Below are 15,241 nucleotides of genomic sequence, written 5' to 3'. Positions count from 1 at the left end.
TACGTCATTTGCTACGACCTAGCAAGGCGCCATATTCAGTTAGTATAATTACTTCAAGAATGTATTCTGAACAGATAATATTGCGAATCATGTACAGTCAAGAGCGATGTTCATCATTAATAGATTAAAGTTAAGTATCAAACTAATTATGTCCGCTTTTTGATTCCTTGTCATGTTCCAGACCTCACGTCAGTGTAGTTCTTCCCTCTTCATGCCAGCCTGCGTGAACTAAAACGCGTGCATTTGGCCATCCACTCGTAACACGGTGTTGGCTCTTCTGCTAACACAAAAGTACCACCATTGAAATAAGCCCTTCATATAGTCTTGTGTTGTCTACAGGTTGGCTCGAAACTTCTTGCTAGCGAGTAAGATAGAAGCAGAGTTTGAAACACTACGGGATTCCGCACCACTTCTGTTGTCCAGGCTCAGTTCGACTAGATGCCCACAAGGGTTAGAGGTAATTTTGCAACATCGTGTTCTAATTTTCGCACCCTGTACAACCCCGAATCATCTAAAAATTTAGTAGTGTACTCTTCTCGCTGTACTAAATACGCACAGTTAGTAAATTATCTATGTTTGCTATCCGTCTCGATGACGCAATTTTAACAACCTGCGCTGTACGAAATAAAGCACTCCGTCTTCAGGCCACGAGTGGCCTATCGAGACCATCCGACCGCCGTGTTATCCTCGGAGGAGGATGCGGATAGGAGGGGCGTGGGGTCAGCACACCGCTCTCACGGTCGTAAGACGGTATTCTTGACCGAAGCCGCTACTATTCGGTCGAGTATCTCCTCAATTGGCATCACGAGGCTGAGTGCACCCCGAAAAATGGCAATAGCACATGGCGGCCTGGATGGTCACCCATCCAAGTGCTGACCACGCCCGACAGAGCTTAACTTCGGTGATCTCACGAGAACCGGTGTATCCACTGCGGCAAGGCCGTTGCCTGCTGTACGAAATAACAGAGATTATATTGATACACAAGGATAAAATCAGAAAACCTAAAATTGAGTCATTTCATTCACAGTTCGTAATTTTTTCTGATTTGCCCAATAAATTCACTGTGAAAGCTTGTACTACGTAACTTTCACTGTCATTGTTTGAAAACTAAAACCAGTGGAAGTGAAAGAGATGGTGTAAAGTGAATTGCATGTGCTGGTCGCGGACAAGGAGGTGTCAGAATCCGCTGACGCTGACGCCCTCTGTGGACGCGCGTGTGAAATGCAGTAGGTGTGTGTGTGTGTGTGCGTGTGTGTGTGTGTGTGTGTGTGTGTGTGTGTGTGCCGCCGGCGTCGGTTCGGCCCGCCATCTGGCGCGCGGGCGCCAAGTTTCTCAATTACGTCAATCAGTCGTGCGGGTGCGCCGGCTGCTGCTGCTGCTGCGGTTCCCCGCTGTCACTCTTCCGGGCGCGCGCGCTCCTCTTCCACCCCGCCGCTGCTATCTGTCTGCCTGTGTTGTGCACGCCACTGGCCGCCCTGCCTGCACTCCGCGCTGTCCATCACTTGCGCCGAAGTTCCACAGGCACGGCTGAATATCGACGTGGCCATACGTCCAAATCAAGCAAAACACAACTGTGTATTTCCTTCTACACTACTGGCCATCAAAATTGCTACACCAAGAAGAAATGCAGATGATAAACGGGTACTCACTGGACAAATATATTATACTAGAACTGCCATGTGATTACATTTCCACGTAATTTGGGTGCATAGTTCCTGAGAAGTCAGTACCCAGAACAACCACAACACAATAACGGCCTTGATACGCCTCGGCATTGAATCAAACAGAGCTTGGATGGCGTGTACAGATACAGCTGCCCATGCAGCTTCAACACGATACCACAGTTCATCAAGAGTAGTGACTGGCGTATTGTGACGAGCCAGTTGCTCTGCCACCATTGACCAGGCATTCGTCAACTGTGAATCTGGTGAGTGACTGATTAACCGTCAATCGGGTGAGATATTGATTAACTGTGAATGAAGTGAGGTGATTCAACCCTGAATCATGTGAGATATTCATTAACCATGAAATCAGGTGAACTGGATGAGTGGTGGGAGTAATGTGGTAGCACCCTAACTCCGCAGCTTTTTCGTCTGACGGTGATAGCGTTTGCCAAAGAACTCTTTATATTCAGAAGAAACATAGTTTGAAGTGTGTGTTTTCGGCAACCGTCTCAGATTACGGTATTTTTAGGATCTCTAAACCATCATGGGGACAGTGGGGAGAAACTGGAAAAGAAGAAAACCGAAGTGTTTGAGATGCGCTGCCGCAGAAGGATGTTAAGGATTATATAGACTGATAATGAATGAAGATGTCCTTCGCAGAATCTGCGAGGTGAGGAACATGTTCACAGCAGTGAAAAGAAGAAGGGAGAGGATCATAGGGCCTGTGTTAAGTCATTACCGAATTTTGGAACTTTGTTCCAGGAAACAGCGACTTAACAGTATTATAATGTATTTAGTAAATACAGTCGTCGTCGCGTATAAGCTTTTACTTTTTATTTATGCATGACCGGTTTCGATCCGCTACAGAGACCATCATCAGATCTGTATTCCTTGGTGCTAGCAGAAATCCCTGACGTGCAGCAGGCCCGTCGGCATTGAGAACAGAGCAGTTTACTCAACGACAGCACGGACGGGCCTGCTCCTCGTCAGGATTCCTGCTACCGCCAAAGAATATAGATCTGATGATAAGCTCTGTAACAGATCTAAACCGGTCATTCAGAAACAAAAAGTAACAACTTATGCACGACCACGACCACGACTGTGCTTTCTAAATAATCACTAAGAAATTGCTCCCAAGCTATTTGAGGGCGTTATCGAGGGTAAAAACAGTACAGGGAAGCAAAGATACGAATGAAAATGTTAAGTGCAGACGCTGTTCTGAGATGAAGAGGTTGTAGCTGAATAGGAATTCTTGGCGAACAGCAACAAACCACTTGGAAGACTGATGATGTCAGCCCCCCTAAATAGTTCAAATGGCTCTAGGCACTATGGGACTCAACATCTGAGGTCATCAGTCCCCTAGAACTTAGAACTACCTAAACCTAACTAACCTAAAGACATCACACACATCCATTCCCGAGGCAGGATTCGAATCTGCGACCGAAGCGATCGCGCGGTTCCAGACTGAAGCGCCTAGAACCGCTCGGTCACAGCGGCCGGCTCAGCCCCCTCCTCACCAAAGAAAATGGTGATCTTGGTTTGGGTAAGACGGATGTCTACCGTATCCTCTGCAGTTGTGATGTGTCATACATTAGTGTCAGATCATTACGACCGTAGGATTGCCGATGTATAGACGATACGCACCACACACTCTAGTAACAGCCTAGCAAATGTGCGATTCCAGAGCACTGTCTCGGAATCGGTCATGTGTATAACAACACACAACACGAATTATCAGTTACTCGGATAGTCCCATTAAGGGATGTTCAAATGTGTGTGAATTTCTAAGGGACCAAACTGTTGAGGTCATCGGTCCCTAGATTTACACATTACTTAAACTAACTTATGCCAAGGACAACACATACACCCATGCCCGAAGGAGGACTCGAACCTCGCAATTCGTGACATGGTGCCTCTAACCGCACGGCCACTCCTCGCAGCCCATTAAGGGAGCAGCCCCGTCCACCGAGAGTTTTAATTGCCAGTCATAGTGATCTCTCGTTGCATCTGTACTTTGAAACTAACGGGATTTTCACCTTTCGAAATATCGGCTGTTGTCAAGTACGAGAGTTGGAACTTAAATAGTGGCAACTATTTATTCACAACCGATACAGAAGAATTACATGTTTGCACCTGTTAGTGTCCTTCAAAGCAGTCACCAGCGTTGTGTAGAACCCGTTGCCAGCGATGTGGAAGGCGTAGTATTTCTGTTGATGGTGCGAATGGAGCTGTCTACTGCCAGTCGAATCTCTGGAATGGTTCTGAAGCGAATGCCACGAGGTGGTTCCTTCATCTTCGGAATCAAATCAAAGTCACAAGGACTTACGTCTGGGGACTATGGTGGATGATGCAGTACTTCCCAGTCCCATCGACCGAACAGAGCACCCACAGTTTGCGCTGTATGCGCCCTCGCGTTGTCGTGCACAATGATTGGTGGGTTGCGCAAAGTGTCGCCGCTTCTTTCGCAAAGCTTGTCAGGTGATGCTCCAAAAACGAACAGTAATATCGTGTATTGACGGTCTGCCGTGCAGGAACGTAATGCGTTAGGATAACACCATCACCATAGTGACACCGTTACGTTAGACTGCTCGCTCACAAGTGACTGTGTTTCCCTCGATTGTGTGCACGTTGGTGACGTAGGACGGGCGAGTTCATTTGCTCGAAGGTGAGGTAGGTATGTCAACACGTGTGCTATCAGCGACAATAGTAGATTCCATTGCATAGTGTCTCCACAGCAGTAATGCCACTATTTAAGTTCCAACCTACGTATATTACACGACTACATTCCCCTAAATTATTTGAAGAAATAACGATATGTAATCGAGTATTGTCGAAAATTCACGACTTCTGTCGAAAGTTAACTCCCGACAGTTACGTCAGTAGCTCGGGTCCAGTCTGTATGGCAGTAGCGCATGCATGCGACGTGCTTGTGCATTAACTTGATTAGCCTGCGCTGCCATGATAACGTAACACACTACTGGCCATTAAATTTGCAACACCAAGAAGAAATGCACGTGATAAACGGGTATTCACTGGACAAATATATTATACTAGAACTGACATGTGATAACATTTTCACGCAGTTTGGGTGCATAGATCCTGAGAAATCAGTACCCAGAACAACCAATTCTGGCCGTAATAACGGCCTTGATACGCCTGGGCATTGAGTCAAACAGAGCTGCCCATGCAGCTCCAACACGATACCACAGCTCATCAAGAGTAGTGACTGGCGTATTGTGACGAGCCAGTTGCTCGGCCATCATTGACCAGACGTTTTCAGTTGGTGAGAGATCTGGAGAATGTGCTGGCCAGGGCAGCAGTCGAACTTTTTCTGTATCGAGAAAGGCCCATACAGGACCTGCAACATGCGGTCGTGCATTATGCTGCTGAAATGTAGGGTTTCGCAGGGATCGAATGAAGAGTAAAGCCACGGGTCGTAACACATCTGAAATGTAACGTCCACTGTCAATGCGAACAAGTGGTGACCGAGACGTCTAACGAATGGCACCCCATACCATCACGCCGGGTGATGTGCCAGTATGGCGGTGACGAATACACGCTTCCAATGTGCGTTCACCGCGATGTCGCCAAACACGGATGCAACCATCATGATGCTGTGAACAGAACCTGGATTCATCCGAAAAAATGACGTTTTGCCATTCGTGCACCGAGGTTCGTCGTTGAGTACACCACTGCAGGCGCTCCTGTCTGTTCAAAAATGGTTCAAATGGCTCGGAGCACTATGCGACTTAACTTCTGAGTTCATCAGTCGCCCAGAACTTGGAACTAAGTAAACCTAACTAACCTAAGCACATCACACACATCCATACCCGAGCCAGGATTCGAACCTGAGACCGTAGCGGTCGCTCGGCTCCAGACTGTAGCGCCTAGAACCGCACGGCCACTCCGGCCGGCGCTCCTGTCTATGATGTAGCGTCAAGGGTAACCGCAGCCATGCTTTCCGAGCTGATAGTCCATGCTGCTGCAAAAGTCTTCGAACTGTTCGTGCAGATGGTTGTTGTCTTGCAAACGTCCCCATCTGTTGACTCAGGAATCGAGACGTGGCTGCACGATCCCTTACAGCCATGCGGATAAGATGCCGGTCATCTCAACTGCTAGTGATACGAGGCCGTTGAGATCCAGCACGGCGTTCCGTGGTACCCTCCTGAACCCACCGATTCCATATTTTGGTAACGGTCATTGGATCTCGACTAAATCGAGCAACAATGTCGCGATACGATAAACCGCAATCGCGGTAGGCTACAATCCGACCTTTATCAAAGTCAGAAACGTGATGGTAGGTATTTCTCTTCCTTACACGAGGCATCACGTTTCACCGGGCAATGCCGGTCAACTGGTGGTTGTGTATGCGAAATCGGTTGGAAACTTTCCTCATGTCAGCACGTTGTAGGTGTCGCCACCGGCGTCAACCTTGTCTAAATGCTCTGAAAAGCTAATCATTTGCATATCAGAGCACCTTCTTCCTGTCGGTTAAATTTCGCGTCTGTAGCACGTCATCTTCGTGGTGTAGCAATTTTAATGGCCAGTTGTGTACCTAACACAGTACTGATTGTCATCAACATTTGAATAGCGGGCAGCTAACCGCGAATTATTATCATGGAAATCACTGTAAGTTCCGCCGCAACTCAGTAAAATGTACTGGCGCTGATGCTAGCGTATGCAGAACTGTGGCAGTCTTTTTTTGCCCTTAGCAGCCACAGTACGCGCTCACAGTGCGGCCACCACTCGAAAGTGGCCGTGTGTAAAAGCAATGGGATGCAGCGAACTCCGAGTTGCCGAACTCGTGATTTCGTGACTGTACTTTGGCGACGGGGTCCTCAGAGACAGGTAGGAGGGAAATTCTGAAGTAAGCAGGCCCCGGGGTCGGCAGAAGGCCGCTCAGGTGGGCGCGGGGCGGTATTTTATCCCGCGGGGATCGGCGCTGAACTGAATGGCCAAGTTGCGGAGAAGTCGCGCGGACAGGCGCTAGATTTGTGGCGCTCTTTCCGAGTTGGCCAGAGTGCGTGGCGTGCCAGGCGTCCGTTTCCTCCGCTGCATCTCGCGGCCGCTCGGGCGACCTCCGGCGCAGCGAAAGCGGCCGTAAATCTCCGTCTCGCCAGAGTAATGCCCCGCCACCGACCTGCTAAATCACTACGCTACGTACGACTCGTGCGAAACTGATCGTTACCGCAGATGCTACATTCCCATTCCGAGCAGCAAGCGTTACGTCATGTTTTGAGCGGTAAAATCATCAAGTTTGGCAAATAAACGTATCAAATGTCGCCTGGGAAATTTTCATTTCTTGTCTGTCCGTCCAGCACAAATTTTGACTTCATTTTTAAACTAACTTCACGATGAATTAGACACTTGAAATTTTAAACAAAGCTCTTAATTGTATGACAATGTAATATTAACTCAATTTGTTGGAGTTGTGTTTGAGGAGGTGGGAGTGAAAAAGTATGGTAGTGCCTGAAATCTCGGCTGCCCTGCAAGACCGAAGTGTTGTGTGGGTAGTACTGGACTCCACTGCAGGCAGTATGCTAGGGGACGTGTACGTCTGAGCAGTGAGGGGTGGGGAGGGGGGTAGAGGAGATGGATACCGTTTCCATACGTATCTGTTTGTCTGGCACAAATATTGCAGTTGCTTTTAAACTAACTTCCCAACGAGCCAGACACTTTTCCTCCTCCAGTTGCAAATGGTTTCTGGGAAGAATGGTTGTTGGTAAGCCTCCATGTGAGCTCAAATGACTTATTTTTAACTTTCATTGTCTCATGACAGTAAATACATAGGAGGAAGCAATATACTGGCTGAATCAGTTACACAGAAATTGTATAAATTTACCTCATGTCTCTGTTGTAATCTCATCAAAACGTTCGACATCGATTGAAAAATTTCACAGACCCAAGACTAAAAATCAGAAAATCATAGTTTAAAATTAATTTTCAATATACCACGTTTTTAAACAGGACTAAAAAGCATTAAACAATTGCATCTAGCCCCATAAAGATTCCTAACCCCACACAGATAGCCCTGAAAAACTGTGTTGACGAATTTCCAAAAGTTATGAAAATAGTTCTAAGATTTTCAACGAAAAACGTGGGGCACATGGAGTGTATAATAAAGTCATGAAAGTCCACCACCTTACTATTACAGTACTTACTAACAGATGCATGAATATTTCACTTCCTTACTATTATCTAATGCATGGACCCCATGTTTTTTTCTGTCTTATCAGTATTTTCATAGCTATTAAAAATTCACAAACACAGATTTTCAGGACTATCCGAATGGGGTTAGGAATTTGTACAGGGCTAGGAGAAATCGTTTTATACTTTTCATTCCAATTTTAAATCGCGGTATATTAAAAATGCATGTTTATTTAAATAATTATTTGTTCTGACATGACAAAACTTCAACCACCGACTACAAATACTGTTTATTATCCACTACTACTTCATAAAACTGCTTCTGTATTAGAAAGATCGGCATTTCCCTGTTTGGTACAGATCCACTCCTATTCAGCAAGTTAACACTTTTCTGATGGGAATATATCGACTCATCACTGGTTCTGTGGGACCGACATCACCTGATAAAGTTCGCTATTGGGCAAGAATCGTTCCACCAGATATTACGAGGGCTAATGTTTTTCAAGGTCCTATAGGTCACGAAATTAAAACCATAGTGAAAATCGGATGAAGTTTTGTGCAGATGTGTTGCGCAGTATTTCCGTCGATCGCGTCAAGTCGTACTTCACAGTTCCTAGCCTAGAATGAGCGCGTAAAGATACCTAGAACATTGGTGTTCCCGGGCAAGTGCGAAGTTCAACTTTCCCCACAGAAAGAAATCCGGGGACGTCAGATCCGGTGAACGTGCGGGCATGGCATGGTGCTTCGACGACCAATCCACCTGTCATGAAATATGCTATTCAATACCGCTTCAACCGCACGCGAGCTATGTGCCGGATATCCATGATGTTGGAAGTACATCGACATTCTGCCATGTAGTAACAACGGTAGAACATTACGTAGGAGATCAACATACATTGCACCATTTAGATTGCCATCGATAAAATGGGAGCCAATTATCCTTCCTCCCATAATGCCGCACCATACATTAACTCACGAAGGTCGCTGATGATCCACTTGTCGCAGCCATCGTGGATTTTCCGTTGCCCAATAGTGCATATTATGCATGTTTACGTTACCGCTGTTGGTGAATGACGCTTCGTCGCTAAATAGAACGCGTGCTAAAATTCTGTCATCGTCCCGTAATTTTTCTTGTGTCCAGTTGCAGAACTGTACACGATGTTCAAAGTCGTCGCCATGCAATTCCTGGTGCAGAGAAATATGGTACGGGTGCAATCGACGTTTTTGAGATTCCCGATTCGCGCGCAATTTGTCTGCTACTGATGTGCGGATTATCCGCAACAGCAGCTAAAAGACCTACTTGGGCATCATCATTTGTTGCAGGTCGTGGTTGACGTTTCACATGTAGCTGATCACTTCCTGTTTGCTTAAATAACGTAACTATCCGGCGTACGGTCCGGACACTTGGATGATGTCGTCCAGGATATCGAGCAGCATACATAGCACACGCCCGTTGAGCATTTTGATCACAGTAGCCATACATTAACACGATATCGATCTTTTCTGCAATTGGTAAACGGTCCATTTTAACAGGGGCAATGTATCACGAAGGAAATACCGTCCGCACTGGCGGAATGTTACGTGATACCACGTACTTATACGTTTGTGACTATTACATTGTGACTATTACATTACCACCTGTCACAAAGCGAAAAGAGTGGTCCAACTAAAACATTCATATTTCTTTACATACTACACGAATACGTAATAAAAAATGGGGCTTCCTATTTTAAAAAAACGCAGTTGATATCTGCTTGACCTATGGCAGCGTCATCTAGCGGGCCAGCCATAGCGCCATCTGGTTTCCCCCTTCAAGCTAGACGAGTTAGTTTTTTCGTTTGATGCTTATTTCGTGAGATTTTGGCGCGGTCACTATCAATGGACCACCCTGTATACCCTCCACTGCTAGTGCTGCCGTCTGTGAGTCCTTATTGCATGTGACGTCAAACATTGGCGGTGCTCACGTTAATGGGACTGGACCGTGGATTGAGAATAATAGACCTACCAGTGTCATCTCAAAGAGTAAATTTTTTAAGTTATCGGTCGTGACGAGTTGTTTGGGGAAGGGGATCGGCCGTGTCCTTTCAAACTCACCGTCCCAGCATTTTCCTGTAGAGATTTTAGGCATACCACGGAGAACCAAAATCTGGATGCCAGGATTTGTTTTTCAACTGCCCTGCTTGAAAATGTGGGTGCAGTGCGGCAGCCGCTCCTCCGTACTGCGGTAACGGCACACGAGTGCTGCCTCCGCTTCTCGCGGTCACGGCGCGGCCAGCCACCTGCTGTGCGGAGATTTGTGGCGCAATCATCGCTCCGCGCCCCTGCCCCTACTGTCGGTCATTCTCGTTGGCCGTGATGGACGGCTGCCTCTAATGGATCCACGGGCCACAGCGTCTCTGCTGCCCGATGGCTCGGAAGCCGCTCCTTCACCGACGAGGAGCAGCGGCGGACAGGGCCCTTCTGGTTCAAGCGGCGCAGCGCCGTGCTGTGATGGGCCTCTTCCCCGAAGTCAGTCACCGCTGGAGTAGGGGACTCTTGCAGCCTCCCTCAGCGTACAGTTAAGTGGGCAGTGGCTCACTTGATAGCACCGTGGCGTTCCAAAGCGCAAATTAGACGCGCCTGAGGATAATTAATGGCGCCACTTTCACTACTAAACAGCTAAAACCGTCATCCGGCATACATCTACAGCTACACACACATTACGCAAACCACCGTACGGTGCGTGGCGCAGGGTACATTGGACCGCTGCTAGTCACTTCCTTTCCTGTTCCAAGAGACCGAGGAAAAAAGACTGTCTATGTGCTTCCGTACGAGCCCTAATTTTTCTTATGTTCGTGGTTCTTGCACTAAATGTTCTTTGGCGACGGTTTCATCGTACCACAGTCAGCTTCAAATGCTGGTTCTCCAAAATCTCTGTGTAGCGTACCTCGAAACGAACGTCGTTTTCCATCCAGAGATTCTCATTTCACTTCCCGAAGCACATGCGTAATACTTGCGTGTTTGAGCCGTGCTAAAAACTGCTGTTTTGAAGAGAGCGCCGCAGCGCGTAGTGTGAAGCAGTCGTCCTCCGTTTCTGGCGGTGGCGCCGCTGTGGCAATCGCAGCTTTGGTGTCTCCCTCTGGTGGGAAAGGAGAAAGGTTGCCTGTTCACGTGCATTTAAGGAGCGCTATGAGCTCGCCAAAGGATGAGTCTAGCTGAGTCTCTCGTCCCCAGCTTGCTAGTCTTTCTCTCGTCCACATTTGTTAGACAGTTAGTCTCTGTCGTTCGGAGTGCTAGTATGTCTGTCGTCCGGATCAACCTTTAAAGCCAGCAAAATGAGAGTCTTTCCACTCCGCCAGTAAGAGAACTCAGCGAGTGGTCGCGCGGTCGGGGCTTAGTTGCCGCATCTGAGTCTGCGCGTTAGGCCGCCAGTCTGCTCGAGTTTACTCAGGCAATGGTGATTGGCGGTTGGATCGATCGGTTGGTCTGTCGTGCACTGAGACACAAGATGACTGGTCCGTCTTGAGCGTCGACGCATGTGAGGTCACCACGTGAGTCCAGTGGGCCGCGCGTATAGTGAGGGGTAGTGACTTCGCGGTCGACACGAGAACAACAGGAGTCAACCCACGACATCAGTCTGGACGGTGCGAGCTGCGACGCCGTGAGACGGGAGATCGGCGCGCCTTCCTGCGTCCGTTGAAGCGGCTGGCAGCGGACGATTCGGGAGAGCGATTTGGGGGTGCTGCGCCAGGTCTTCTCGAGAAATCGCAGTTTATTAGAAGTTAAGTGATTGATGATATGTTGTTTGATTTACTCTTGTTAAATTCTACTTGTTTTCTTGGTGAGGTAACCAGCCGTTTTGCTTTGGGGTCGTCCCACCATTCTTCTGCGTTTGCCTTTTTCCGTTGTGGAGTAGGGGCGGGTTAGAACAACCTACGGTTCGGGTTGTTCGGTAATCTCCCTATCAATCTACCGTACGTTAGTAGCTGCCTCTGTCATGTTTGTCGGATTTGGTGTGTTAAGGAATTTATTGCTTGGAGTGTAACGGGCTAATACCTGAAATGTTTTGATCTTTGTAAACTTTGACACTATTGCCTATGATCTTGGGAGGCGGTATCTGTGTACTGTAGAGCATCTTAACTATTGTTTGGCCAACCTTGTAGAATTTTATATAAGATTGTATTTCATGGGCTTTTATTTAAATGATCATTTTAGTATATAAAGTTGCCACCCTTTCACCGTAAAACTTTTCTTAGAAGTTAAAATCAAGTTGCACCTTCGGTGGCAAGGTTAATATTTTGAGCCGGCCGGAGTGACCGAGCGGTTAAAGGCGCTACAGTCTGGAACCGCACGACCGCTACGGTCGCAGGTTCGAATCCTGCCTCGGGCATGGATGTGCGTGATGTCCTTAGGTTAGTTAGGTTTAAGTAGTTCTAAGTTCTAGGGGACTTATGACCACAGCAGTTGAGTCCCATAGTGCTCAGAGCCATTTGAACCATTTTTAATATTTTGATTGTTAGTGTTTTGAACCATTTCCATCCCTCCTACGGGGGGTGCGTAGTTTGTGTGCTTGTGTAAATTGTTAAAACTTTTAGTTTAAAGTTATCTGGTGTGTTGCAGATTGCACCAGTGTAGTCTTTCAGGGGCTGTTGTGAGCGGTCATAACTACGGCCGTATCAAAAGGGTGCTGCAAGGTTCTCTGTTCGAAATTTCATACAGTCAAAACTTGTTTCTTTCTGCCTCTGAATAGATTGTAACTTTTATATTTAGAGGGTGCTTTCTGAATATAGTTTTGAATCTGTTTCTTTTAAAAAATGCTTTTAGGCACTATTAAAGTCAATAAAATTCCCATTTGTTAAAAGGAATTTGGTTATGATTTCATCAGTTACTCCCTGGCACCTACTTCCATGCTTACATGGTGTGATTAAATGTGTTGATGTTCTTGATGAATCGCAAGGAAATAAAATAAATTCTTAAGAACATTCTTTGAAATAAATCTCGGTTCAGTGTTGATCGCCCGTAGGTCCCGCCTCTGAATTACTTCGATAGCTTCCCTTAATCTGGCCTGGTGCGGATTCCAGACACTCGAGCAGTACTGAGGACTACGGTCGCAGGTTCGAATCCTGCCTCGGGCATGGATGTGTGTGATGTCCTTAGGTTAGTTAGGTTTAATTAGTTCTAAGTTCTAGGCGACTGATGACCTCAGAAGTTAAGTCGCATAGTGCTCAGAGCCATTTGAACCATTTAGTCTTTGATGTACACAGGCGATAAAAATTCTGTTCTGTATCTGGTGCCAAAAACAAACCTGCTTGACAGGCACCTCATTTGCAACACGACTTCACTGAAACTCACTATTTTTATTTGTTTCTTTTTGCCAATCTGGGTAAGGGAGCAGGAGATTAGTGTTTAACGTGCTGTTGACAACGAGGTCATCGGAAACGGAGCACAAGCTCGGCTTTAGGGGAAGACGGGGAAGGAAATCGGCCGTGTCCTTTCAAAGGAACCATCCCGCCATTTTCCCGAGGCGATATACGGACGCGGGTTTGAACCGTCGTCCTCTAAATGCGAGTCCAGTGCGCTAACCACTGCGCCACCTCTCTCGGTCGATCCGGATAAGAATTTGAATAATATTCCTCGAGATAGATTCGTGTTGCCTTCGGATTCGTAGATTCGTGTTGCCTTCGGATTCGTAGATCCGTTAGTTGAACTGTGGTATTTTACGGGTGGACTGTATACGAAAAACCTCTTCAATTCGGTTTTCTTGGTACGCTCATACGTCCGTTTGAGGTCCGTACATATTGAAACCTTTTGAAAACTGGTAAACTGATATGTCAGCATACTAGTGGTGATCGGCTATCCAGATAAGGAAATATTTCACTGAATAGATGTAGATGGGGCCGGCCAGTGTGGCCGAGCGATTCTAGGTGCTTCAGTCTGGAACCGCGCGACCGCTACGGTCGCAGGTTCGAATCCTGCCTCGGGCATGGATGTGTGTGATGTCTTTAGGTTAGCTAGGTTTAAGCAATTCTAGGTTCTAGGGGACAGATGATCTCAGATGTTAAGTCCTTTAGTGCTCAGAGCCATTTGAACCATTTGATGTAGATGGGACCAGTTTTCCAGATGGGTCTGAAAATGGGTTGTGTATTCCCAAATCGACTATGTTGCGTGAATCATCAACGTCACTAATGTGTACCTTTACACAATACAAGTAACATTTCTATTTTCCGAACGTGGTTGCGCCTAGTAGCTGGTAATTTGTGACCCCCAATACCTAGCAAGTTCTTCACAATTGTCCCCGGAGGGACTTTTCCACCTCTCGTGCAGTTCAGAACGTCTCCTGAAAACCACTGCGGGTGCTTGGGTTTTTCTAAACGGCTACGGAAATCTGTTGTCCAGCATTAACAGAACGTAAAATAAATCTCTCTCTGATTTGAATACGACATCGTAGAATCTCCCCTCTGACAACCCGTCCCTGCCGACTTGAAACAGCTGCAGCCTTATATCACGGCGTTCTCCCATATCCGTGTCGACTTCCACTCCAGCTACGTAAACAAAACACCAACAACCCTTTTTGCTTGCTGTCACAGGCCGGACACACTCTAGCTGACAAGAGAACACCAGCGCGCTCTACCTTGTCACCGGATAACCACTCACCGAAATGCGACATAAATGGAAGATAAATATTCCGGCGGAATTTGCCACGGAGCACCGTTATAATACTACAAATGGGAGATTTCGTTTTGTTGTAATTGATTCAGTTAATCAATACCTGTCGCGCCATTGTAATTAAAGCGAGTACAGTTATAAACGATGTGTTTACATTTCTTTCTAGCATGAAACGCAATGAGATCCGAGTGATACGTGGTTTTACTCGAAAATTTATTAGCAATTAAAATCCCGCTTACTAAAATTTGCGTCCGCTGTTAGTTTAATCCGCTACTGAAACGAGAACCCCTCAATATAGGTGACTGTATACAAAATTATGAAAATGATCGCGAATGCGTGTCCACTTCAAAACGACATTATTCACGTTGCTATGCCGATATTCAAATTCCTGCTGTGTTTTGGCACTCCGCGGGACAGGCTTTCTGTTATAAACAGTCCCGTAGCGCCACAGAATTGTGATGGGGTTGGGGGTGAGGGAGGGGGTGGAGGGTTGCAGCAGAGATGGTGGGGCTGATTAAGTGCCGGCCCCAGAATGGATTGGGCACAGTGTTTCCCATTAGCACATAGCAACAACAGGCACCCGTCACCGAGCCTCCCCAACTTGCAGGCTCATTAGTGGGAAATACCGACTTTGTTTGAAAATCATTGGTACATTTTCTTTTACTACAAAGCGTTTCCGTTGATGGTGCAGTGTATGGTTGTTGTCCTCACATCTGCTTGAGGAATGTAACGGAGAGTACTTCGCTGACGTTGCCGTTTCCCTCAGAACCACTGTCCTTTTTCCA

General features: G+C 46.9%; 1 pseudogene; it reads right to left on the bottom strand.

Moving 5' to 3' along the window:
- Positions 1 to 829: 829 nt before the first annotated feature.
- On the bottom strand, positions 830 to 947 carry LOC126485428 (5S ribosomal RNA; annotated as a pseudogene).
- Positions 948 to 15,241: the final 14,294 nt, after the last annotated feature.

The sequence above is a fragment of the Schistocerca serialis genome, chromosome 6 (assembly GCF_023864345.2).
Source record: "Schistocerca serialis cubense isolate TAMUIC-IGC-003099 chromosome 6, iqSchSeri2.2, whole genome shotgun sequence".
NCBI classification, from domain to species: Eukaryota; Metazoa; Arthropoda; class Insecta; order Orthoptera; family Acrididae; genus Schistocerca; species Schistocerca serialis.
This window is presented reverse-complemented; position numbering and strand designations above follow the sequence as displayed.